Source organism: Pleurodeles waltl, chromosome 3_1 (genome assembly GCF_031143425.1).
Source record: "Pleurodeles waltl isolate 20211129_DDA chromosome 3_1, aPleWal1.hap1.20221129, whole genome shotgun sequence".
In the NCBI taxonomy this organism is placed as follows: domain Eukaryota; kingdom Metazoa; phylum Chordata; class Amphibia; order Caudata; family Salamandridae; genus Pleurodeles; species Pleurodeles waltl.
In genome coordinates this window covers 1,741,906,636-1,741,932,869 of record NC_090440.1, presented here as the reverse complement: position 1 = coordinate 1,741,932,869, position 26,234 = coordinate 1,741,906,636, and the positions used below count along the sequence as shown (strand labels likewise).

At 50.8% G+C, this 26,234-nt stretch overlaps 1 long non-coding RNA gene across 1 annotated transcript in view; it reads left to right on the top strand.

Annotated features, from left to right (window-relative positions):
• The first annotated feature begins 8,501 nt into the window (after positions 1–8,501).
• Positions 8,502–26,234, top strand: part of LOC138285563 (uncharacterized) — a 48,251-nt gene continuing 30,518 nt past the window's right edge. Inside the window, exons 1-2 of the long non-coding RNA XR_011201612.1 lie at positions 8,502–8,889; positions 23,526–23,603. This is a non-coding gene — a long non-coding RNA (uncharacterized lncRNA). The remainder of the gene's footprint in view (positions 8,890–23,525; positions 23,604–26,234) is intronic.

The window sequence follows — 26,234 nt, the reverse complement described above, 5'->3', positions numbered from 1 at the left end:
AAAGCGGTAAGCCTCAAGGTCTTCGCCTGTCTTTGATGTGTCAAGAGCTGTCCTCCTAGTGGAGGACAAAAACCTTCCCACCCTGCCTGGCCGGGCAGGTGGGAAATTAGCTATACAGGAGGCATGCACCTTCCTCAAACTAGCCACACCTTTGAGGGGGGCTAAGAGGTCTACGCAGGCAAGGAAGGGTTCTGCCCTCTTTGCAGATCCTAAGAATAGTGGGTTCTGGGTAGAACAGTGATGTACTCCCACAGGAAGTCATACTGCAGGGGCGAAGTTGCAGCAGGGACAGTATCCCATTGGCCACTGTCCCTCACACCAGTAAACACCCCCTAAACCAGGATTTAAGGGGCTTGTGTGGCACCAGAACTGAGATGTTACCTGGAAAAGAAGAAAGAAGCACAAAGAGACGTCTCCACCGACAACAGGACCTGGACCCCAGCCCCAGTGTGAAGAAGAGGACACAGAGGTGGTCATTCTGACCCTGGCGGTCTTTGACCGCCAGGGCGGAGGACCGCGGGAGCACCGCCGACAGGCCGGCGGTGCTCCAATGGGGATTCCGACCGCGGCGGTAAAGCCGCGGTCGGACCGGCACCACTGGCGGGGTCCCGCCAGTGTACCGCCGCCCCATTGAATCCTCCGCGGCGGCGCAGCTTGCTGCACCGCCGCGGGGATTCCGACCCCCCCTACCGCCATCCAGATCCCGGCGGTCGGACCGCTGGGATCCGGATGGCGGTAGGGGGGGTCGCGGGGCCCCTGGGGGACCCTGCAGTGCCCATGCCACTGGCATGGGCATTGCAGGGGCCCCCGTAAGAGGGCCCCTACATGTATTTCACTGTCTGCTGCGCAGACAGTGAAATACGCGACGGGTGCAACTGCACCCGTCGCACAGCTTCCACTCCGCCGGCTCGATTCCGAGCCGGCTTCATCGTGGAAGCCTCTTTCCCGCTGGGCTGGCTGGCGGTCTGAAGGCGACCGCCCGCCAGCCCAGCGGGAAAGTCAGAATTACCGCCGCGGTCTTTCGACCGCGGAACGGTAACCTGACGGCGGGACTTTGGCGGGCGGCCTCCGCCGCCCGCCAAGGTCAGAATGAGGGCCAGAGTGACCTAAGGGGACCAGTACTGGAACTGAGTGCCCGACGTGTGCTGGAGGTAAAAACTCGTTGGTCCTGAACAGAGAGTTCCCCATGGACACCGAAACTCCAAGGAAGACTCCCCTGACTGGTGGCACCAGTCCCTTGTAAATTGCAGGCGTAAAGAAGGGCTGAGATCGAAGGACTGCGACCCGACAGGCCCTGAGTGCCTGAGCCTAAAGAAACTCGGTGTCCAGCATCTAAGGAGAGGGAGTGAAGTCAGCTCCAAGTTTCAAGCCTCTACCCCTCTCACCCCAAACAACCTCCAGCCGCCAAGAAACCCATGGAACACCTTTGCAGCTACCAAGGCTTGTCTGTCGTCTTCCCAGAAAACGACCGCCACACGATGTTCACTGACTGCAGAGCAACATCCAGCATAGCGACCGCTATCACCAGCGACCCCTCTCCTATGGGTCTGCAGCCTGATGGAAGTGAGTTCGACTGGCAAAGCATCTTTGGCACGACCATCCCATGATTGACAGCTAGAGGCCACCTCTGCACCTGGAACTGCCGGACGAGGTGGTGAAGATCCAACTATTGGCCTAAATAAACATGGTGTCCATCTAAGGAGTGCGAGTGAGATCCCTGCCAAGTTTCAAGCCTCTATTCCCTACCAAATGACCTACAGCCTCCAAGAAGCCCGTGAAACACCCTTGCAGCTACCAAGGCTTGTCTGTCACCTGCCCGAAAGTCTATGGCCACACGACATTCACTGACTCAAGAGCACACCCCCAGCATAGGGATTGATATTTCCAGTGACCCCGCTCCTGTGGGTTTGCAGCCTGATGGAAGTGACTTCGACTGAATCAGCAAAGCATCTTTGGCATGACCAGCCTGTGATTGTCAGCTAGAGGTCACCTCTGCACCCAGAACTACCAGACGCAGTGGTGAAGATCCAACTGTTGAATCCTGGTCCTGGTCCCCAAAGCCCTATACATCTGAAGGGTAGGGTGTATGTCGACCCCCAAGTCCAGTTTTGCAACGGAGTGCAAAAAGCACCAGCCACTGTGGACCGTTCAGCACCAAAGACAGCCAGGTCACCTCTGCAACTGGATTCCCTGGGCAAGGTAACACAAATTTGACTGTTGAGGGCTTGGGCAGGGAGGAGGTCACACCTCCTCCCCTCCAAGGCTGGCAAGTGAGATAATATCAGAGTGGTAAGCCTCAAAGGTTTCCCTTGCCTTTAATGTGCAGAGAGGTGTCCTCCTAGCAGAGGACCACTCTGCCCGGCTGGACAGGTGGGAAATTATCTATGCAGGAGGCATGCACCTTCCTTAATCTAGCCACACATTTGAGGTGGGCTAGGAGGTCTACACAGGCAAGGAAGGGTTCTGCCATCTCGACAGATCCTAAGAATAGTGGGTTCTGGGTAGGACAGTGACGTACTCCCACAGGAAGTCATCACTGCAGGGGTGAACTAGCCACAGCGACACTGTCCTTCACACCCATAAACACACCCTAAACCAGGATTTAAATTTAAAGGGCTTGCCTGGCACCGGAAGTTAGATCTTACCTGGAAAATAAGAAAGAATCACAAAGCGACATCTGCACCAATAACAGGACTTGAACCCCAGCCCCAGCATGAAGAAGATGAGACAGAGTAACCTAAGGGGGCTAGTACTAGCACTGAGTGCCTGACGTGTGCTGGAGGTGAAAACTCATTGGTCCCAACCATAGGGTTCCCCGTGGACATCGAAACTCCAAGGAAGACTCCTCTGATTGGTGGCACCAGGCCCTTGTAAATTGCAGGTGTATAGAAGTGGTTGAGATCAAAGAACTGCAACCCGATGGGCCCTGAGTGCCTGAGCCTAAAGAAATTTGATGTCCAGCATTTAAGCAGAGGGAGTGAGACCAGAGCCAAGTTGCAAGCCTCTACCCCTCCATTGAACAACCTTGCAGCTACCAAGGCTTGTCTGTCGCCTTCCCAGAAACCGCCACATGATGTTCACTGACTCCAGAGCACCACCCAGCATAGGGACCGACATCGCCATCGGCCGCACTACTATAGGTTTGCAGCCTAAAGGAAGTGACTTTGCCTGGAGCAGCAATGCATCTATGGCACGACAAGCCCATGATAGACAGCTAGAGACCACCTCTGCACCTGGAACTGCCGGACGAGGTGGTGAAGATCCAACTGTTGTTGGCCCCCCAAAGACGTCTACATACGAAGGGTAGAGTGTGAGTCCACCCCCAAGTCCAGTTTTGCAACTGAGTTCAAAGCGCAGCGGCCACAGAGGACCATTCAGCACCAAGGACAGCCACTTCACCTCTGCAACAGGAGTCCCTGGACATGGTAACAAAAATGTGTCTGTTGACTCTTGGTCTAGGTCCCCGCAGGACCTTAAGTTCCTGTGGGACCACCGGAACTCAGCCTACAAGTGCCCGAGTGCACACTGCTGTTTTTCCCATTGATTTCAATGGAAGCTGTTTAAACCTACAAAGTACTGTATTTTGAAAATCAACAACTCCAGTTGTATGGAAGCTCCAAAGTTCATTTTGGTATTTAAAGAAAAATGAAAGCGTATCTATTTTTCTAAATTGGTGTTCGATTTCTTTTGAGTCGTGTCATCTACTTATCGTCCATGTTGGTAATGTGAAATGCTTTATACAAGTTCCTCTAAGGAGCCTGACTGCTCTTTGTCACACTACCAGCACTGAGCTAGGGTTTTCCAAGAGTGAATCTGATATCCACTACTGGGTATTGTGTTGGTATTCCATGGTAAGACTCCTTAGTCATACCATACAATACCTTCACCTTGATACAAATGGTATTACAGTTTATTGGTCTGCTGCTGCTACTAGAGTTCATAGTTATACTTCATGTTTGGGCAGCAAGGTATATTCACACTGTATACTGTTCAATGAGTGTTTCTATAGCAGTATCTATGAAAATGGGGGCTGTCTATGTGAGTGCCTAAGTAGTCAGAGCCAAACAGGTTTCATGGGAAGTGAAACATATAGTTATTATGTAGAATCATGTACTACTGCGTGTTGGAAGGCCAAGACATGAGGCGCTCTAGCCCACAAGACCTCAAAAGAGGTGTCTCTGGTACTAACATTCTGTTTTGAAATGCAGTAAAGGTTGTGTATGCTAGTAATTATAGTATGAACACAATATATAAAGAAGTGTCCCCTAAAAGTTGTCTTTATTAAGCTCTCTTAGGTTGAGAGCTCTACAATGGTTCCAGTGTGTTTTAGAATGCAAAATATTGCCCCGGGAACTAAAACTCAAAATTCCAGACTACACTAGGTCAGCAGCATCTTAGAACACAGCATTTGGAATACCTTCTGCCAACACAAACCCACAATCCATTGTAAAGGTTGTTCCTGTTATGTTGCAAACCATGTTACTGCATGCCAAAATTCAATAAACTCCAAATATTGCTCAGAAAAATGACATGCAGTATTGCGCATTATGCAAGAACAATAAAGGGAGGAGCCTCAAATAATTTACATTTTCTCTCTGGAGATGGCTCGAGCCTTATTGCTCAAAGTGTTAGCTACCCCTGAAGTTAGGGTCTAGTTGCCCTCCCACATCCCAGGAGGTCCATCAATCCAGGATTGCTAGTAGTGAAGATAGAGTTAGTACTGGGTGGTAGCAGATGCGGCTCCTCCACTAGGGCGGGGGACTGTTACCCCCTCCCCCCACCCATCAGTAGCTGCAAATCTTTTACCAAAAAACAATAATAAACTATGTTTATTATGTATTTCAGTAAAAGGGGCGGGCCACAGGCTGTGATGAGCACTGAGGGAGGAGTGCACTCCCCCTCACTGCGCATGTATGTTTGTCCGGCCATCTCGGGCAGGCCAAACACACATGCGCAGTAGGCTCTCACCAGCCCGGCACTGTGTTGCCGGGCTGGAGAGAGCAGGCACAGGCTCTCAGTCTGCCTGCTAGTGTCCTGGCTGGGCGCTCCCAGCCAATCCTTACGCTGCTCTGAGCAGCGTAAGGATTGGCCGCAGGGCAGGCTGGGAGCCTGTGCCTGCAGCATGTCTGCAGGAAAGGAACAGTGTAGTGGTCACAGTGGCAACAAAACAGGTATTTTTTTTCTTATTATTAAATCCCGCCATACCCCCCCTCCCCACCTGTTTGTGCGCCGCCACGCCCCCACTTAGCACCACGAGCCTCTCCTGGATGGTAGGGTCAGATTGGGAAGGAGGGCAGTCAGTCACCTTGCCCACAGAGCCTTGCTATCTTTGCCAGCCCCCACCAGGGCACTGGAATGTGGGGCAGGCTGGCTGTCAGGGCAGTGGGTTGCATCACTAAGCTTGCGTTGCAGACTTAGCTTGGCCCCTGTGGGGCTGCACAAGCCCCCAAAAGCAGTGTTCCTTGTCACCTTCCAGTTTGTCAACAAAGGCTGGGACAGGAAGAGCAAAGCAGCCTCGCTGGGGCGGGGGAGACGGGTGATGGCAGGTGGTATGCCCTTTGGACCATATTCTCTTTAGCCCCTCCTGCCCCCCACCACCACCACTCCCGAAGCCAGCCCAGAAGCTTTACTCTTTGCTTCCTTCCTCCTCTGCAAGGCCATAGCCCTGAGGCTGTAGTGGGCTGGGGAGGGGGTGAGTGGGAAGCGGCCTCCCTGGGGGCCAGCTGTTTCTCATCTCATCCCCATTGGGATCAGCCCACCCCAAAAGCAGTATCTTTTCCCTGACCCTCCCCCTTCGGGCCATCGCATCACATTCAGGCCTTGGTGGTTGGGGAGGGAGGGCGTATACAGGGGCTTTGCTGGGGGCGAGATGTTGTCACCTCAGCCCCAGTGTCTTTCAGGGCTTAGTGGGGAGGTAGGGGTGGGGTTTGGGGACACTGGTGTGTTTTGCACAGGCCTAGCTGTTGTGAGACCACCTTGACCAGTGCTGCCAATTTTGAAACTCGGGAACTGCGTCCCGGCGTTAGCTCAATATCCTGTGATTCTAGGCAAATCACTGGATCTCCCGAGGCCTTAAATAAAAACGAAAATGATCTCCTGTAATGCAACTGGTGCTCATGTGAATCTATTCCATGCTCTTGGGACGAATTCACACTATATAAAACTACAAAAAGCGTTAAAAAAAAATCTGCCATTCTTCATGTTTTAAAATTCGGCAAAGTCCATAGCATGATAATTAAAATGGAATTTTTAAATATAAAACCTTATTCATTTTAAAATGGCTGTTTTGTCTTTGTTGATTTGATGCTCAATCATGGATTATTACGGCAGCTTTAAAAATCATTATAAAGTGCATTTGCCTTACGGGTCCTATTTAAACTACATACTGATTAGGGGGAAAAGACTGGATTCAGATGGAGTTCTCCATTTTCGTACGGTGCCGGACATTAAAATACCGGTTAGATGAGGTGTTGAGGCCCTTGGACCATTGTATTTCACGTTGCCCGCCTGGCCAAAATGCAGTGGTTTCAGTTTTTACCCATGTTACTGGCTCTAAAAACTATAAAATACTAAAGTTGCCAAACATTTCTATAAAAATTAATCCAATAAACGATGTTTCATGAAAGGGCACGATCCGGGAATGTGGGCCAACATAGATATATATATATATATATTTGTTTAAGAAGTACCCGGACCTAATTGTGATCCCAATCTGACCCTGCAGGGTGGTGAGCTGTTATAGGCTGAGGGAGGTCGGGCGTTTAGCACAGGGTGTGGAGCAGCTGTAGGATATGGAGGGCGTGCAGGCAAGTGTGGAGGGGGTTTAGTCTAGGTTTGGGAGTTCAGGCGGGGTGGGGAGCTACTTTATACCAGGGAGCTGTGGATGGTGCAGAATGGGCGTCTGATACCGGCTGTGGCGCTTCTGAAAGGCCGAGACCTTCTCCAGGTCTGGGAGCTAGAAGGGGGCGGTGAACTTGAGTGTGAAGAGCTGTCTGGGCTGGAGAGCTACTGAAGACTGGGAGCTCAGGAAGGGCTCAGAGCTACTTCAGACCAGGGCGTTAGTGAAAACTGCGCGGCTCTGGTAGGCTGGGGAACATCTGGAGGGTGGGGAACTACCGTAGAACAATGGAGATGAGGGCTTCAGAGCTAGTGCTGGCCGGGGCGGGCTTATAAAGGGTGGGGAACTTAGACCAGGGAGATGAGGGCATCAGAACTGTTGCCGTCTGGGGGACTTCTGGAGGGTGGGGAACTACCGTAGACCAGGGAGCTGATGACTTCAGAGTTAGCGCAGGCTGGGCGGGAGGTGGGGGTGTGGGGCTCATAAAGGTTGGGGAACTACCTAAGACGAGGGAGCTGAGGCCTTCAGAGCTAGTGCGGGCTGGGGGGGGGAGAGGGGCGTCTGAGGTTAGGGAACTACTGTAGACCAGGGAACTATCAAGAGCTTCAGAGCTGGTGCGGACTGGAGGTTGAGGGCTCATAGAGGGTGGGGAACTACTGTAGACCAGGGAGCTAACAAGGGCTTCAGAGCTGGGCGGGCTGGGGAACTCTTCAAGAGTGGGTAACTCCCGTAGACCAAGGAGCTCCAGGTACTGTTTTCCAAGTGCACTGTTTTGTAATTATTGAAATGCTTCAGGTGTTTCTATGGTGTATTCATGTATTAGACTGATACATGGACTCAACTGTTTGGATAGTTTGGACTTTCTCTTGTTTGTTTAGAAACAGAATAAATGACGTCCAGCGCTACAAACTCCTGCCACTTTAACACACAATGGAGGCTGGAAGGAGGGGTACGGATGACTTCCTCCGCTGCTTGCAGAGCTGGTGTGTTTAGTCGCTTGTCTCTAGGAGCTACCCGCCTGGGTTTGTCGCCTTCTGGGTATCTGTATGGATTACTTATTTCTTCGCCCGCATAAAAACGAATATGCACACAATGGGGCTTAAACAGGCCCAGCCGTTTTGGGCTTTTAATGTGCCGAGGGGCAGCAAGAAAAAGGCTTTTTAGTTTCTAGGGCTTGTGTAAAATGGAATGATTTCTGAGCTCCTCCTAACATCAAAGCACAGGTGATGTGCAGACCTGCGCACCACCCAAATTTTTTACTCCTTACCCACTTCACCGCCACCAAAGAGTCAGAGCCGGAGCTGGAAAATGAGCCCAGGGGTGGCAACTGGCGCTCCTCAGATTTAATGTGATTTACTGAGCTAAGCGCCCGCTGCCGAAGGCACGGGGTCAGTCCTGCAGATAAATAAATTACGCACTTTTGAAAAGTAGCGCTACGAACGAGCGCTACGGAACGCAAAGGATCATATGATTAAAATATCATTTATTTGCATGAAGACTGAGAAAACCCAACTTTTAAATTCACGTGTGAGGTCTGTGCCTTCCCAGCAGCACCAGGAGCAGAATTCTGTGAATGGAACACTTATGACCTGACACACCCTCCAGTGTGACGTCACGGGGTCCAGGGTACGTGCAGAGAGGGGGAGGGGACTCCGCCGCAGCAGAGAAAATGAGAGGCCACTGATGGGGAGAATGTCAGGTAGAACGGGGCCTTCTTTCAGGTTCATCGCAGGATCATTTTTATGAGTGAATAATTGGATTTTCTCAAGACATTGGTCTAAACCCGTGTCTTGCCTGCTCCCCCTGTTAAAACTGAAACACATGGTATCACCCATAAGCGGTGATGTATGATGACACGGTGAAGAGTCTCCGTTGTGACGTGTCCTTGGTATAAAAGGCCGGTAACCAGGCAGCTGCAGCATTGCCCTCAGCGGCAACGGACGGGGAGGACCCCTGCTGGCGGCTGGAGCTGGAGACAATGACAGGCCGAAGCTGAACGAGCTTGGAGGCTCCATTAAGGATGGGGGAAGAGGCGGGTCTAAGGGGGCAAGGTGAGTAAATAAACCAAACGAAAAGTTGAACTGAAAACCGAACTTGAAACCAAACTGAAAACTAACTTGAAACCAAACTAAAAACTTAACTTGAAACCAAACTGAAAACTAACTTGAAATTGACTTGATACGGACTTGATACTGACTTGATACGGACTTGAAATTCCAGTCCCCTTAATTTTCCTTCCGTTCTCTTTCTTTCTTTCTCTTTCTCTCTTTCCCTCTCAACCGATCAACTTCCCTGCCTCTTACCTCTCCCTCCCCTCTCCAAGCGCCTTTTAACCATTTTTACTTTCAACATCTTTCTCCTTTCTCCACTCCTTTCTTTTCTTTTTTTCATTACTCTTTTCCTCATCTCAATTTATTTTTCGATACCTTTCCCCTACACTTCCCCTACCCTTCCCTTTCCCCTTCACCTTCCACTGCCTTTCCCCTACAATTCCCCTTCTTTTCCACTACTCTTTACCTACCCTTCCCTCTATACTTTCCCTTCATGTTCTGCTTCCATTACCCTACTCTTCCCTTCCGCTACCACTTTCCTTTCCCTACACTTCCTGTCCCTTAATCTTCCTTTCCCCTTCCCCTACCCTTCCCCTTCCTTTGCCCAATCCTTCCCTTTCCACTACCGTCCCCTTCCCTTACCTTTCCTGTCCCCTTTCCTTTACCTTTCCTCATCCTTCCCCTTCCCTTCCCCTTTCTCTTTCCTCCTTCGCCCTTCCACTACCCTTTAATTCCCCTTCCACTACCTTCCCCTTCCCCTACGCTTCTCCTACCCTTCCCTTCCCCTACCACTTTTCTTCCCCTACCATTCATGTACTCTTCCCCCATTCTTCTCTTCCCCTACCCTTCTCCTAGCTTCCCCTTCCCTTCCCCATCTCTTCCCATACACTTCCCCTACCTTTCACTTCCCCTGTCCAATCCTATCCCTCCCCTTCCTCCTTCCCCTTCCTCCTCCCCTTACTCCTTACCCTTCCTTTTTCCCCTTCCTCCTTCAACCGATCTCCTTCCCCTAACTTTTTCCTTCCACTACTTTAGCCTTCCCCTACCCTTCACTTCCCTTCCCCTACACATCTGCTACCCTTCCCCTTTCCCTTCCTCTACCCTTCACTTCCCCTTCCCTCCCACCTCCCCTTTCCCTTCCCCTCCCCTTTCCGTTCCTCTTTCCCCTCCCAGTTCCTTTCATTCTTCCCTCCCCTTCCCTTTCCCCTTCACCTTTCCCCTTTCTCTTACCCTTCCCCCTTTCCCCATCCTCTTTCTCCTTTCCCCTTCACCTTTCTCCTTTCTCTTCCCCTTTCCCCTTCCTCTTTTCATCCCCCTTCCCCATACCCTTCCACATCGCCTTCCCCTGCCCCTTTCCCTTCCCCTTCTCCCCTTTCACTTCCCACTCTCCCATTTTCCTTCTCCCCGTCCCTTCATCTTCTCCCCTTTCCCCTTCCCTTCTGCTTCCCCTTTTCTTTCCCACCCCCCCTTAATTCCTACCCCTCTTCTCTCTCCCTCCCATTTACCACGCCCCTGCCCCTTCCCCGTTCCGCTTTTCCATTTCCCCTTCATCCTACCCTTTCTATACCCTTCCCTTTCCCCTTCCTATTCCCCCTTTCCTCTTTCCCCTTCTGCTTCCCTCTTTCCCCTCCCCCTGTCCCTTCACCTTCCCCTACCCTTCCCCTACACTTCCTAACCTTCCTCTTTCTCTTCCCTCTTTCAACTTCCCTCTCTCTCATTTCCCCTTCCCACTTTCCCTTCCCACTCCCCTTCCTGATACCTTTCCTTTCCCCTCCCCCTTCCATTTCCCCCTTTCCCTTCCCCTTTACCCTTCCCTTCCCCAACACCTTCCCTTTCCCCTTTCCCTACCCTTCTCCTTCCCCAACCCTTCCTTTTCCCCTTCCCCTGCCTGTCAGCTACCTTTCCCCTTCTCTTCCCTCCCCTTTTCACCTTCCCCTTCTCTCCTTCTCCCCCTCCCTTTCCCCTCCCCTCCCCCATGCCCTTCCACATTCCCTTTCTCTTTCCCTCTTTCCCTCTTTCCCTGCTCCCCCTTTCCCAGCGCCCCCTCCCTCTCCCCTTTACCCTCCCGCTCCCCTTACCCCTTTCCTCTTTCCCTTACACTTGCTATTTCCCTACCATTCCCCTTCCCCCTTTCCTTGCCCTCCTCTTCCTCCTTCCCCGTACCCTCCTCTTTCCTTTCCTCTTCGCCTTCCCCTACCCTTTCTCTTGCTCTACCTTTCCCTTTCCCTTCTGCTTCCCCTTTTCTTTGCCATCCCCCTTCATTCTTACCCCTCTTCTCCCCTCTCCATCCCCTTTACCACGCCCCTGCCCCGTACCGCTTTTCCATTCTACCATTTCCTTCCCCTTCCCATTCCCCTTTCCTCTTCTCTCTTTCCTCTTCCCCCTCCTTCTCTTTCCATCTCCCCTTCACCCTCCCCTTTCCCTACATTTCCTCCTAAACTTCTTCTTTCCCTTCCCCCTTTCAACTTCCCTCTTCCTTTCCCCTGACCCTTCATTTCCCCCTTCTCCTGCCTTTTAGCTACCCCTACCTTTCCTCTACCACTTCCCTTCTCCTACATTTCCCCTACCCTTCCTGTGCTGGTCCCATACTCGTCCATTACTCCCCCCTACCCTTCCCCTACCTTCCCCTGACCCTCCATTCCCCTTCCCTTTCTCCTTCCACTTCCCACTCCCCATCCTCACCTTCGCCTCCTCTTCCCCTCCCCCTCCTTCCCTCTCCCCTCCTGCTGTTTCCCCTCCTCCTCTCTTCCCCTTTCACCCTTCCCTCTTCCCCCTGCCCTTCACTCTCTCCTTTCCCTTCCTCTTGACCGCTTCACCTGTCCCCTTTCTTTTTCTCTTTGCCTCCCCCTTCTCCTACCCTTCCCTTTCCCCTTTCCCTTCCCTTCCCCTACTCTTCCTCTCTGCCTTTCCCTACCGTTCTCTTTCCCCTACTCTTCTTTTCCCCTTCCCCTACCAGTTCCCTTCCCCTACCCGTCCGGTACTGTACCCCTGCGCTTTCCTTACCCTTCCCTTCCCCTACCTTCCCTTTCCCCAACCTTCACTTACCCTCCCCTTCCCTCTCCCCTGCCCACTCCCTTTCCCCCTTCCCTTTTCCCTTCCCTTTCCCCCTCCCCAGCCTTCCCTTCCTCTCCCTATCCTCCCCATCCCCTTCCCCTCCCATCTTTCCCCTCCTCCTCCTCCCCTTCTTCTTCTCCCTATCCTCTTCCCCCTCCCCTTCCCACTCCACTCCTCTCCCCTTCCCCTCTCCTCCCCTTCCCTTCCCTCTTTTCTTCCCTCCTCCCCTTTCCCTCCCCTTCTCCTACCTCCTCTCCCCTTCCCCTTCCCCTTCCATTCCCTTCCCTTCCCGGTTCCCTTTCCCTCCTCCTTCCCCTCCCTCCCTCCCTTTCCCCTCCCCTCCCCATGATCCCCTTCTCCCCATTCTTCCCTTCCCCTGACCCTCCTGCGCTTCCCTTCCACCTCCCTCATTTTTCTTTGCCCTTCCCACTCCCATTTCCTGCTACTCTTCCCCTTTACCTCCCCTTTCGCTTCCCTTCCTGCTCCCCTTTCTCACTCCCATTTCCTTTCCCTCTCCCCTTCCCCCCACCCTCTCCCCTCTTCTTCTCCCTTTCCCTTTCACCCACCGTTTTCCACTTTCCCAATCCCTTTTCCCTTCCCCCTCCCCTTCCGTTTCTCTTTCCCCTCCCATTTCCTTTCCCACCACCCTTTTCCCTTCACCATCGCCTTCCCCCTCACCTCCCTCATCTCCTTCTGCTTCCCCATCCCTTCTGCCTCCCTTTCCCCCTCCCCGCCCCTCTCCTCACCCTCTTGTCTCCTCCCCGTTCTCTCCCCTCTACTCTGTTCTGCTCCCCTTCCCCCTCCCCCTTCCTGTCCCATCCCCTTCCCCTCACTTTCACCTTCCCCTACCCTTCCCCTTCTCCTACCCTTCCATTTCCCCTTCCTCTGCCTTTTCCCTACCCTTATCTTTCCCCTACTCTTCCCTTCCCGTACCAGTTCACTTCCCCTACCCCTCCTGTACCTTTCCCCTTCCCATTCCCCCTTCCCCTTACTCTTCCCTCTTTGCCCTTCCCTTTCCCTCTCCCTTTCCATTCACCACCCCATTTCCCCTATCCTTTCCTATCTGCCTCTCCTTCCACTTCCACTTCCCCGTTCCTTTTCCCCTTCCCCCTCCCTTTCTACTTCCCATTCCCCCTCCCCTCTCTCTGCTTTCCCTTTCACTTCCCCACCTCCCCCTCCCCCCACCGCCTCCCATCCCCTTTAGCCCTCCCTTTCCCCTTCATCATACCATTTTCCTACCCATCCTTTTCCATTTCCCCTTCCCTTCTCCTTCCCCCTCTCCCTCCCTTTCCCTCTCCCCTTCACCCTTCGCCTTCCTGCACCCTGTTCCCCTTCCCCTCCCTTTTCTCCATTCCTTTTACCCCTCCCATTTCCCCTTTCCCCTTCATCTTCCCGCTTCCCTTTCCCCGCTCCAGTTGCCCTCCCATTCCCCCCTTCCCTTCCCCATCTCAATTCCCTTTCTCTTCCACTTTCACCCTTTCTCTTTCATTTCCTTTTTCCCTATCCTTTCCCCATCCCTCCCATACCCTTTCCTACCATTCTACTACCCTTTCCCTACTCTTCCCTTACCCTTCCCTTTCCTCTTCCCCTGCCTTCCCCACACCCTTCCCCTTCCCCCACTCTTCCCTTTCCCCTACCACTTCCCTTCCTGTACTGTTCCCCTACCCTTCCCTCCCCATCCTCCCCTTACGCTCCCCCTTACCCCTCCTCCCCCCATTTCCCATTTTCCCTTCATCCTACCCTTTTCCTACCCTACCCTTCCCATCCCCTTCCCTTTACCCTATACGTTTTCCTTTCCCCTTCCTCTACCCTCTCCCTTTCCACTGCCCTAGCCCATCTCTTACCCTTACCCTTCCCTTTCCCATTCTCCTACTCTTCCCTTCCCCTCCCCATTCCCCTATTCATACCCTACCCTTTCCCTTCCCTTCCGCCACTCTTCCCTTCCCCTTCCTCTTACCCTGCCTTCCCCTTCTCCACCTTCCTGTCCCCTCCCCTCCCTTCCCCTCCTACCTTTCACTTTCCCCTTCTCCCATCCTTCCCTTCCCCTTCACCTACCCTTCCATTTCTCCTTCTGTTCTCCTTCCCCATTTCCCTTCCCCTTTCCCTTCCCTTTCATTTCCTATTCCCTAACCCTTTTCTTTCCCCTTCACCTCCCATTCCAATACCCTTCCCAAACTGTTCCCCTACTCATCTCCTACCTTCCCTTCACCTACCTTTCCGTTCCCCTATATTTTCCTTCCTCCACCCTCCTTCCCCCTCCCTTTCCCACTTCTCTTTGCCTTTCCACCACTCCATCCCCCTTACCCTTCCCTCTCCCCTTTCCATTTCACCTTCCACCTCCCCTTCCACCTTCCCCTGCCCCCTTCCCCCTGCCCTTCCCCTTTCCCCTGCCCTTCCCCCTCCGCTTCCCTTTCCTTTTTACCTTCCCCTTTATCCTTTTCTCTTCACCCTCTATTTTCCCTTTTCCCTTCCCCCTCCTCTTTCACTTCTCGTTCCCCTTCCCTTTCTCTTTCCCTCTTCCCTTTCCTCTTTTCCTCTTCCCTTTCCTTTCCTCTCTCGCCTTTAATATTTCCCCGTTCCCTTCCCCCACCCCTTTCCCCTTTCCGTTCCCCCTTTCTTTTTCACTCCCCTTTCCCTTCCTCTTCTTACTCCCCTTTCCTTTCCTCTTCTTACTCCCCTTTCCTTTTCCCATCCCTCCTCCGCTTCACCCTTTCTCCCTCCCCTTTCCCATTTTCCCTTTCCCTCTCCCCTTCCATTCCGCCTACCCTTCTCCCCTTCCCATTACCTTTCCTTTCCCCTTCTTGTTCACCTACTCTTCACCTTCCCCCTCCTTCTTCCCCTTTCTCTTTCCCTTCTCACCCCCTCCCCCTCCACTTCCCCTTCCCTTCCCCCTTACTCCTTCCCTTTCCCCCTAACCCTTCTTCCCCTTCCCCTTCTCCCTCCTCTTCCTGTTCCTACTCCCCTTTCCTTTACCTTTCCTCCTCCACTTCACCTCCTTTCCCCTTCACCCTCCCCTTTCCCCATTCATTTCCCCTTCACCTAACCCTTTCTACTTCCTCCTCCCCTTCCATTTTGCCCTCCCTTCCCACAATCTTTCCCCTACTCTTCCCCTTCCCTCACTTCCCCTTTTTCTTTCCCCTTCCCCATTCCGTTCTCCTCCCTGTCCCCTCCCTCTACTTGTCTTCCCCCTCTTCTATCCCCTTCCCCGCCCCTTCCCTCCACCCCTTCTTCCTGCCCTTACCCTTCCACTTCGCCTTACCCTGCTCCTTCCCTCCCCCCTTCCTCTTCCCCTTCCCTTTCACCTTCACCTTCCCTCACCCCTTATCCATCTCCTCCGCCTTCCCTTCCCCTTTCCATTCCACTTCATCCTCCCCTACCCTCTCCCTTACCTTTCCCTTTCCCCTTCCTTCCCTTCTTCCCCTCTTCCCTACCCATTCCCTTTCCTCTTCCCTTTTACCCTTTCCCGTCACTCTCCCTTGTCCTTTTCTCATTTCCTGTCTCTACCCCTCCTCTTTCCCTCCCCTTACCCATCACCTTCCCATTCCCCTTCCCATTCCCCTTCCATTCCACTTCCTCTTCCCCCTCCCCGTCCCTTTCCCTTCACCCTCCCCTTTTTGTTTCCCCTTCCCTTCCCATTCAAATTCATTTTCCCTTTCCTTTCTCTTTCCCCTTCCCCTACTCTTCCCTTCCCCCACCCCTTTCCTCTTCCCCTTTCCCCTTGCCATTCCCTCTTTCCTCCTCCCCTTTCCTTTACCCCTTCCCTTTCTTTCTTTTTCCCTTTTTCTCTCCACCCTTTCCATTTTCCCTTCCCTTCCCCTCCCCTTTCCCTTTTCCCTTCCCTTGCCCTCTTCCCTTCCCCATCCCTTCTCCCCACTCCCCTGTACCCTTCCCTTTAACGCTTCAATTTTCCCTTTCCGTCTCCCCTTCCATTTCGCCTACCCTTCTCTCCTTCCCCTTTCCCCTTCCCATTACCTTTCCTTTTCCTTTCCCCTTCTTGTTCACTTACTCTTCCCCTTCCCCTCCCCCTCCTTCTTCCCCTTTCTCTTTCTCTTTCCCTTTCCCCTTCCCATCCCTCCCCCTCCACTTCCCCTTCCTCCTTCCCTTTCCCTTTTCCCCTAACCCTTCTTCCCCTTCTCCCTCCCCTTCCTGTTCCTACTCCCCTTTCCTTTACCTTTCCTCCTCCACTTCACCTCCTTTCCCCTTCACCCTCCCCTTTCCCCATTCATTTCACCTTCACGTACCCCTTTCCACTTCCTCCTCCCCTTCCATTTTGCCTTCCCTTCCCACAAACTTTCCCCTACCCTCTCTCATTCCGTTTCCCATCCCCCTTCCCTTATCCTTTCCCCTTCCCATCCAGTTCCCCTACTCTTCCCCTTCCCTCACTTCCCCTTTTTCTTTCCGCTTCCCCATTCCGTTCTCCTTCCTGTCCCCTCCCTCTACTTCCCTTTCCCCTCTTCTATCCCCTTCTCCTGCCCTTACCCTTCCTCTTCCCCTTCCCTTTCACCTTCACCTTCCCTCACCCCTTCCACTTCCCCTCCGACCTTCCCTTCCCCTTTCCATTCCACTTCATCCTCCCCTACCCTCTCCCTTACCTTTCCCTTTCCCCTTCCCTTCTTCCCTACCCATTCCCTTTCCTCTTTCCTCTTCCCTTTTAACCTTTCCCTTTACTCTCACTTGTCCTTCCTTTTCTCATTCCATTTCTCTACCCCTCCTCTTCCCCTCCCACCTCCCCTTCTCCCTCCCCTTACCCATCACCTTCCCATTCCCCTTCCCTTCCACTTCTTCTTCCCCCTCCCCTTTTCCTTTTTCTTTCCTCTTCCCTTCCCTTTCTATTCCAATTCGCTTTCACTTTCCTTTCTCTTTCCCCTTTCCCTACTCTTCCCTTCCCCCACCCCTTTCCTCTTCCCCTTTCCCTTTGCCATTCCCTCTTTCCTCCTCCCCTTTCCCTTACCCCTTCCCTTTTTTCCTTTTCCTCTTTCTCTTCCTTTTTTCCCTTTTTCTCTTCACCCTTTCCCTTTTCCCTTCCCCTTTCCCTTGCCCTCTTCCCTTCTCCCCACTCCCCTTTCCCCTTCCCTTTAACACTTCCCTTTTCCCTTTCCCTCGTCCCCTTTCCCTTCCCTTTTCTTTTCCTCTTCCTCATCCTCCCCTTCCTTTCCACTTCCCCTCCTCTTCTTTTTTTCCCTTTCCCCTTCCCCCCCACTTCAGTGCTTCCCACTCCTCTTCTACTTTACCTTCACCTTTCCACTTACTTCCCCCCTTCTCCTCCCCTTACACTTTCCCTTTTCCCTTGTCCCCTTTCCGTTTCCGCTTCCCCTTCCCTTTCTTTTCCCCTTTCCTATTCCCCTTTCTCTCCCCTTTGCCCTTCCCGCCTCCCCTTCATCCTCCCTTTTCCCTTCCCCTTTCCTTTTCTCCATCCCTTTAATCCTTCCCTTGTTCCCTTTCCCCTTCTCCCTCTCTTCCCTTCTCCCTTTTCCTTTACCTTCCCCTTCCTCCTTCCCCTTCGCTTGCCTTTTCCCTCCACTTCCCCTTCCCTCTTGTTCCCTTTTTCCCTTCACTTCCCCTCCCTTCACTTTACCCTTCTGTTTCCACTTCCCTTTTCCCTTCTCTTCCCTTCCCCTTCCACTTTCCCCTTCCCTTTCACCTTCCCTTTGTCCTCCCTTTTCCCTTCTCTTCCCCTTTTCCTTTGCTTACCCATCCTCTACTCTTCCATTTTCCCCTTTCCATTCCCCTTTCTTTTCCCATTCCCTTCCCTTTCATTTTTCCCTTCAATTTCCTCCTTTCCTTTCCCCTACCCTTTCCCCTTCCCCCTCCTCTTCCCATTCCCCTTTGATTCCCTTACCATTCTTTTTCCCATCCTTCCCCATCCCCTACTCTTCCCTTTCCTCTTCCCCACCCCTGTTCCTTCCCTTTTCCCATCCCCTCCTATCCCCCTCCCACTTCCCTTCCCGTTCTCTTTCCCGTTCCTCTTCCTTTCTATTTCCCCTCCCCTTCCCTTTTCCTCTTTTCCCTTCTGCTTTCCCTTTCCCCTTCCCTCACCACATCCCCTACCACTTCTTCCCTTTCCCATTCCCTATTTCCTTCCTTCCCCATCCCCTCCCAAACCCCCTCTTCCCCTCCCCTTTTCCTTCCCAGTCCCTTTCCCCTTCACTTTTACCCTTCCCCTGCCTTTCCCCAACCCTTCCCCTACTCGTTCAGATCCTCTTCCCCTTTTTCTTTCCACTTCTCCCTTCCCCTACCCTTTTCCCCCCTTTCCCCTCCCCTCCCTTCCCCTTAAACCTTTCCCCTTCCCATCCTCTTCCCCTGCCTTTCCCTTATACTTCCCCTACCCTTCCTCTTTTCCTTCCCATTCTCCTCACCTTCCCCCTCTCCATCCCTCCCCTTCCTCCTCTTCCCTGTACCCTTCCCCCTCCCTTTGCCCTTCCGTTTTCACTTTCCACTTTCCTTTCCCTGTTCTCCTCCCCTTTATTTTTCCCCTTTGCCTTCCCCTTCCCTTTTCCCATTTCCTCCTCACCCTCATTCTTTTCACCTTCCCCCTTCACTTCTCCCTTCTCTTTCCCCAACCCTTTGCTTTCCTTCCCCTACCCTTCTTTTTCCCCTTCCCCTTTCCTTCCCCCTTCCGCTTAAACCTTTCCCCTTCACCCTCCCCTTTTCCCGTCACCCTCTTCGCCCTTCCATTCCCCTTGTCCTTTCCCCTTTGCCTTTCCCCTATCCTTCAACTTCCCATTCCCCATCTCCCTCCCCTTCCCTTTTCCCCTTCCTCTTTCCCTTCCCATTCTCCACCCCTTTCCCCCACCCTTCCCCTCCTTTTCCCCTTTCCACTCACCTTTCCCATTCCCCTTCTCTTCCCCCTACCCTTCCCTTTCTATATTCCTTTTCATTCCCCCTCCCCCCTCTCCCTCACCCTTCCCCACCCCCTAACCATTCCCCTTTCCCTTTCCCCTTCCCTTTTTCCCTTCCCCCTCTTCCCCTTTGCCTTTCCCCTTCCCCTGCATTTCCTTTACCCTACCCATACCACTTCTTCCCTTTCCCCTTCCTTTTTCCCTTTCCATCCCTTCCCTGTTCCCCTTCCCTTTCCCCCTTTGCCTTCAACCTCCACTTCCCCAACCCTTTCCTTTCTCCTTCCTATTCAGATATTCAGAATCCCTTTCCTCTTCCCCTTAAACCTTTCCCCTTCCCTTCCCATTCCCCTTCCCTTTTTCCCTTCTTCCCTTTCCCCCTTCTCCCTTCCCATTCCACTTCCCTCTCCCCTTCCTTTTGCCTTTCCCCTATCCCCCTCTCCCCCTTCACCTTTTCCTTTCCCTTCCCTTCCCTCTCCTCTTCTAATTCTCCTCCCCTTCTCTCTCCCCTTCCCCCTACCCTTCCGCCTTCACTTCCCTTTCCCCTACCCTTCCCTCATTCCTTTTCCCCTTAAACCTTTCCCCTTTCCTCTTCACCCTACCCTTTCCCCTTGCTATTCCTCTTCCCCTCCTCTTCCTCTTTCCCTTTCCCCTTCCCCTTCCATTTTCTCCTTCCCTTTCCCTTTCCCCTTCCCATTTCCTTTCCCCTACCCTACCATTCCCTTTCCCCTTTTCTTTTTCCCTTTCCTTCCCACTTTCCTTTTTCCCTTCCCTTTTCCCTCTTCTCCTCCTGCCTTTCCCATACCACTTCCCTTTCTTCCCCTACTCTTCCCCTTCGCCACCCGTTTTCATTTTCCTTTATCTTTCCCCTTACCCTCCCCTTCACCATCCCCTTCCCTGCCCCCTACCTATTCCCCTTTCGTTCCTTTTCCCCTTTCCCTTCCCCCTCCTTCCCACATTCCTTTCCCCTCCTTCCCATTCCCGTTTCCCTTTCCCTCTTTCCCTTTGCCTGTCCTTTTCCCCTGCCTTTCCTTTACCCTTCCTCTACCACTTGTTCTTCCCTTTCCCATTCCCTCCCCATTCCTCCCATTCCCCCTCCTCTTCCCCTCACCTTCCCCTCCACTTCCATCCCCTTCCCCTTTTCCTTCCCCTTTCTTGTCTTCACCACCCCTTACCCCTTCTCTTCCTTTCCCCTCCATTTTCCACTTCTTTTTAGTCCTTCCCTTTTCCTCTTCCACCTCCCCTTTTGCCCTTCCCTCTTCCTCACATTCCCCTTTTCCCTTCACCTACCCCACCCTTCCCTTTTTCCTTTTGCCCTTTCCCTTTCCCATCACCTACCCCTCACCTTCCACCTACCCTTCGCCCATCTTTCCCTTTCCCTACCTTTCGGTACCCCTACCTTCCCCTCCCCCTGCTCCTTCCCTCTCCTTCTCCCTTTTCTTTTTTTCCTTTCCCCTCACCTAACAGCATTGACTATTTCAGTGATGGCACCCCTGGAATTATTTAATCCCGTTTTAATCCAAGTGAGAATTGTGGTAACTCTAGAATAGGTCAGAACTGCCAACACGTTACGCTCATCTGCAACTGACAAAATCACACACTCCCAGTACAACACACCATCAAACACCACCTCACCAGCACTCACAATAGTACACGGCTCATCTGTTCATATCAAAGCCACAGAACCTGCATGGCACCTCTCCCTCACTGTGCCTCACAAGAGCATGGAGTCAGCACAGAGGCACCTATACTGCCCCCAACAGCAGGGCATATGATCTGTTCCTATCCTCTCACTAGCAGATCATCTGCACGGAATAAGAACAACCTTTCCTTATTCCGTCTCTTTCCATTCTCCGGTTTTACTACGGCCTGTCTAACCACCACAACTCGCTGAAACCCAGTACATCTTGAATTATCTTTCAGTAGGATTCCAAGCACCTTCACCCAATCATCTCTCCCCCAGGCCTCCACCTCCATGACATGCCCCAGCTTGAAATACAAGGCTTCCTTGTCTTGGACACATCTTTGATCCTTTCTACTGGTAACCCTGACCTACCCATCGAAGGCCGAACTAATTTGGATGTGGAAACACGTCCTCTCATTAGAACGCAGTATCTGCTTTAGAGGGTGATACGCACAGGCTGCATGATTAGCCAACGATAGCTTCAAAGTGTCTTTGATTAACCTTTTACACCTCTACACAAGACCAGTGCTCCTAGGACAGTACAAAGCGGTGGTCGTGTGCAGTGGCGTAGCGTGGGTTGTCAGCACCCGGGGCAAGGCAAGTAATTTGCGCCCCCTAACCCGGGGCAAGGCAAGTAATTTGCACCCCCTAACCCGTGGATTTTAGCACTCGAGTCTCTTCCAAGATGTTGCGCCCGGTGCGGCCGCCCCCCCCCCCTGCACCCCCCACGCTACGCCACTGGTCGTGTGTTTCACATATAGGAACTCTAAGTAAACCTCAAATTCCATTGAGATCAACTGTACCTAAAATCAGCATTGTACTGTCAATAAAACCCAAATCAAAGACGTAATACTGCAGACCTGGCCTTCTCAGCTGTGGATCTGGGCAGCTTCATTGCAGCCTGCAGAGGAAAGACATAAGTAGAATATCGAAGGGAAGTACCAGACACCGTGTATTTGAACTCCTTTATTGAGTTAACTTACAGTAGCCGCATAGACCAGGGAAACTCCAACCTGGTGAGTTCCAACAATACAACCAATAACATTCCATATGAAACCCATACCTACGATTCCACTACAGTAAAATCCCAATACACCTTTCCCCATATGACAGACAAAACACTTACCGCCTCAACACAACACGCCATCAAATGACACTCCAGCATCAATGGAATGACGCCCTCTTGTTCATGACTTGAACAGAGCTACCTAGGCTGTAATGTCAGCGCTGAGGAGTTGGTTTGACCAGGATACAAGTAGGACTCTCTGTTTTATGATATTTTTTAACATTTCCATCTGTATTTATCCATATTTATTTTTTGCCACCTTATTGATATTTATCAATATTTATTTAGTGTTTTGTGAATTAATGGAGTTATAAAATGGTATATTTCCATATTTAACTGTAAACATGAACTCAAACTATGATGACTGTCACATTTTAGCACATTAAACAGCCAAATATAACACAACACCCACAGATAAATCTTAGCATTATCAACAAATATATGTTAATGGCCTGTATTTTAAATCTCATTCTGCTTTTTAACTCCCTAAGCTATTTATCTGCCCAGCAGGCGGCTGGGAATTCATAAAGGACAGCATGGAGAGTCACTCACAAATGGACAATTTTCTGTATTTTTCCACTTTCAAAATTAAAATACAGACACTAAGCACATTGGTTTCCGTCTGCATTCATCAATCAACATGGGAAACTGGGACTTCTAAATATAAGCAATTGAAAGTTCTGATTGTTTTTCCCCAGTAGTGATGGCACGCAGGGTCAATGGGGCTTTAAAAATGTGTATGCATCTGACACATCTAAATGCCAGTATATGTGTAGCTTGTCACCCACTGGCAAATATCTTAGATGCTAACCTCCTTGAGGGATGCTGAGGATTTCTCTGCATTAAATATGGCCTTTACCTATCATCAAATCAAATTATATTACTTCGGGGTTCCTGATATTTGATGTCTAATCACCAGTATAGGGGCATTTAGGTTTTAATGTATGGCTTTTGGTGTATGGTCAGCATCTGTATTTTTCCAGCAACTCATTTACCGTTTAGGATTATGCGTGCTCTCAAAACGACTTGTTGGTTTATGGTCAGAATAAAGAAACGCATGATAGAAGGTATGCCCAGGTGGGAAGTATTTAAAGACACATAGGTGTTCCCTTGATGAGGCATATGTGTAAGTGACATATCTCAAGTATAGATTATCTTGGATACTGGCACAAGGAGTGAAACCTTGAGATCGTTTATTTAAGGTTATTGCGGATTTCGTTGCACAAGCTGCTAAGGACCAGTTGAGGTTGTTTTTAGGCATGATTTAGTTTTACTCAGTATTTGTTTTTAGCTGTGAGTAAAAGGTATACAACATGTAGAAACTTCTTAATAAGAACAAGAGGTGTGTGTGTGGGAGAAGGACTGTGAGAAGGAGTTTCAGCATGTCAAGAATGTTGTTCATGCCATTCTTCTCAACTTAAATCATTCAATACCAATGACACTTGTATGGTAGTGGCGGATGCAAGCCAGCAGGGTTTAGGTGCCATATTACCTCAATGCAGGAACAGGAAGGATGAGGCGGTAGCCTTCACATTTCTCCGGTTAAAGGGGTCTGAAGCAGTATACTCCTTCATTGGGAGGGAGGGATTGGTTTGTGGTGGGGCATGAACCACTTTCACAGTTATGTGTGGGGTTTGGAATTTGCCGTCGGGGTTGACCATAAACCTCTCACTGATTTGTATACCACCAAAGGGGGTGGTACATCTACCTCTAGGAAAGCTAAGTGACAATATAGGCTACAAGAGCTTTCCTACAAGGTAGACTATATTGCATAGGTGTGCATCGTCTCTGCAGATTCTTTGCCAATTAGTGATGTTTGGACCATACTGAGGAGGAGGATCAGGTTATAGCGTGCTCCCTAGAGGAGCCTACTGGAGGTACCATAACCAAAGCAGATTGGGTCGGCGCCATGGAGGAAGGAAGATTAACAGAATATCTTGCTAATGAGTCCTCATAATGACAAAAGTAGTTCACTGTGTCTTGTGTTCCATTTCAGGGAGGACCTGGCCTGGCAGTTTGGACTGGAATGTTTCCACTGGAGTGCGTATGGCTGGGTCCCAACTGAGGTGGCAAGGTGTGTAATACAACAATGGACTGGGGTGCGATCACTAGCAATTACCAATGGCTGAGATTATTTGAAGCATTCCACCCATTACTGTTTTGTATAGTTCAGTGAGACACCCAAAGCAGGACAGGTATGCTGCACGCTGTGCCACTGGAACCAAACTGTGCCTGGCTGATAAGCGCTAATAAGAGTGAAACCAGTCCTGGGATGCTTGTGTACCGGTCCAGGAAGGACTTGACCTGACAGTTTGGACTGGTGCCAGGGAAGCAGGGTCAAGACATATTTGAATATAGCTGGGTCCAAACTGAGGTGGCATGGTGTGCAGATTAACAAAGGGCTGGGTTGCAGTCTAGAGTAATTACCAGGGGCTGAGATTATTTCAAGCGTTCAATCCATCACTTTTTTGTATAGTTAAGGTGACTATGAAGAATTCAGGAGAGGAGAGTGATGGAGCATATTTGTGGGAGAGGGCCTTTGCTTAAGAACTTAGAGGATGAAGTAATGCCCGAAAGATGGCTATTGAATTGTCCAAACAAAAAACATTATTTGAGACATGCAGAATTGTTAGCTGTGCCAGAGAAATTACGTAAACAAAGTTGTTAGTTTGGCTCATTGCCAGCTGTATTGGTAAGTTAATTAAAGCCATTACAATAAAAACATTGATAAAACATTATCTTAAATTAAAATGCAAACACACCGAATACCATTATGTCAGTGACATATCGATTTTCCTAACAAACCCAGTTGCTGTTGACAGTCAAGATGAATTCGCCCAAAGAGCAAGGCACTACAATATTTTATCCGTAAACAATTATGCGGCTCGTACAATTTCCTACACTGTCCTCACCCTGTCTGCGACTTTATGAATTAACTTGCTCCACCTTCTAAGTTGTCTACTGTCCTCCCTCTATGCTAAGGGGCTGAAAGTGCTTGTGCAAATAAAACTTACAAATGCAACTCTATCTGAAACTCAGTGGTCTCAGATGGTTCTTAACCTTTTAATGACCCTCTGTGCTCCATGTCGGCCACCCCCACTGACTTGGAGAGCAGCCACCTCAATGCTGTGACATATTTTGCACATCTAGCCAAGGACCAGGCTGCCGAGTGTGAGAAGCAGATGATAGATGGTGAGAAGCAGATGATAGATGGCTCCAAGCAAGTGCGTGCCCCCACGGCCAATGCTACTGGTCTAATTAGCTGTCTCCTCTGAGAGACTAAAGACTAAAGACTAAAGAGGAGCTGCAACAAATCAGATGCAACCAGGTTTCACCTTGGCAAAGCCTACAGGCTCTTTTATCTTTATGAGAGGGCCAAGGAGTAAAATCCTTAATTGGCAGGGCTACTGTCACATGTAAAAGATCTGCCCTCAGATTTCCGCATTTATTATCTCTAAAAGATATGGCTATGGGGCCCCAACCAGGTAAGAGTCATTTAACACTGGCACTGCTGATGGGGATTTGACAATCGGTAAGTCTTATTCCCTTGAAATTTCCTTTGATCTTCTATTTGTTATTTTCCAAGTGTTGAATGGGATGGTTTCTGCCATCTGGAATCTCCCTTTTTGAGTCTTCAGCGCGTTGTTTACATGTGTATACCAGGGGTTACCGGGAGTTTCAGAACTTATTCTCAAATGATATTTTAATGACTGCATGTTTGCCTTCCTAAGCCTTATGTAGTACTTCAGGATGGATGCTTGGAAGTCTAATTTCTGGGACACAAGGTCCAACTTCAGTCTTACCCTGGAGTGTCAGACACGTTTTGGTTATAAGAGTTTTCTGTACGCCCCACAGTGTGCTTGTGCCTCAGTGGCTTCTAGAGATCTAGGATATGGCAGTTTGCCATACTGCAGGGCGGGAAGTAGAGTTGCTTTTGTTGCCCTCAGTATTGGGGCTGCCGATGCACTTCTTAGCTGTTCACTTGGGCAATCCCGATTTGTGATTGCTGAAAATTTGTTTCTGATTCACCTTTCTGTTTCCCTGCCAGATGGTTTTCACTGAACCACACCCAAGGTGGTTGTACTTTCTGGCTGTGCCAATGATCTGATTTCGAAGTTGTCAGGTTATGATCTTTTTGGTTTTAAACCTTCCAAGTATGATAACCTTTGTTTTTTCTTGGTTTACTTGAAGCTGGCTATATTAAATGTGTTCAGAGCGTTTAGTGCTCGCTGTAAGGCGGTTCTTGAACAGTCCATTATCGCGATGTAGTCGGCATAGTGTAATTCGAAGCTTTGTAGAAGCATTTTTTGGCGGGACAATGTGCTAGCCTCCAAGCTTTTCCCTAGAAAAGAAATTAAATAACAGTGGGGCCAGAACGCAGCCCTGCTTTAGGCCTCTGTTGGTTTCTATTTTTCAGTTCATTGTGCCAGGACCAGTTGTTACTCGAACCCATGTGTCTGTATATACTGAAATAATAGCACTCAGGAGCCGTGTAGGGATGTCCATACCACCAGCCTCCTTCATAGGGCTGCAAGATCAACCCTATCGAAAGCCACACTATAATCCACAAGGCAGCAGAAAAATAGAAGATGGTTGTTTTTAGCCGCTTGTTGCTGCAAATATGAAAGTGCCTCAATGTTATCCACTGTCGAGGCCCTAGGTCTAAAGCCAGATTGAAAGAATGGCAGGATTTGGTGCTCCTTGA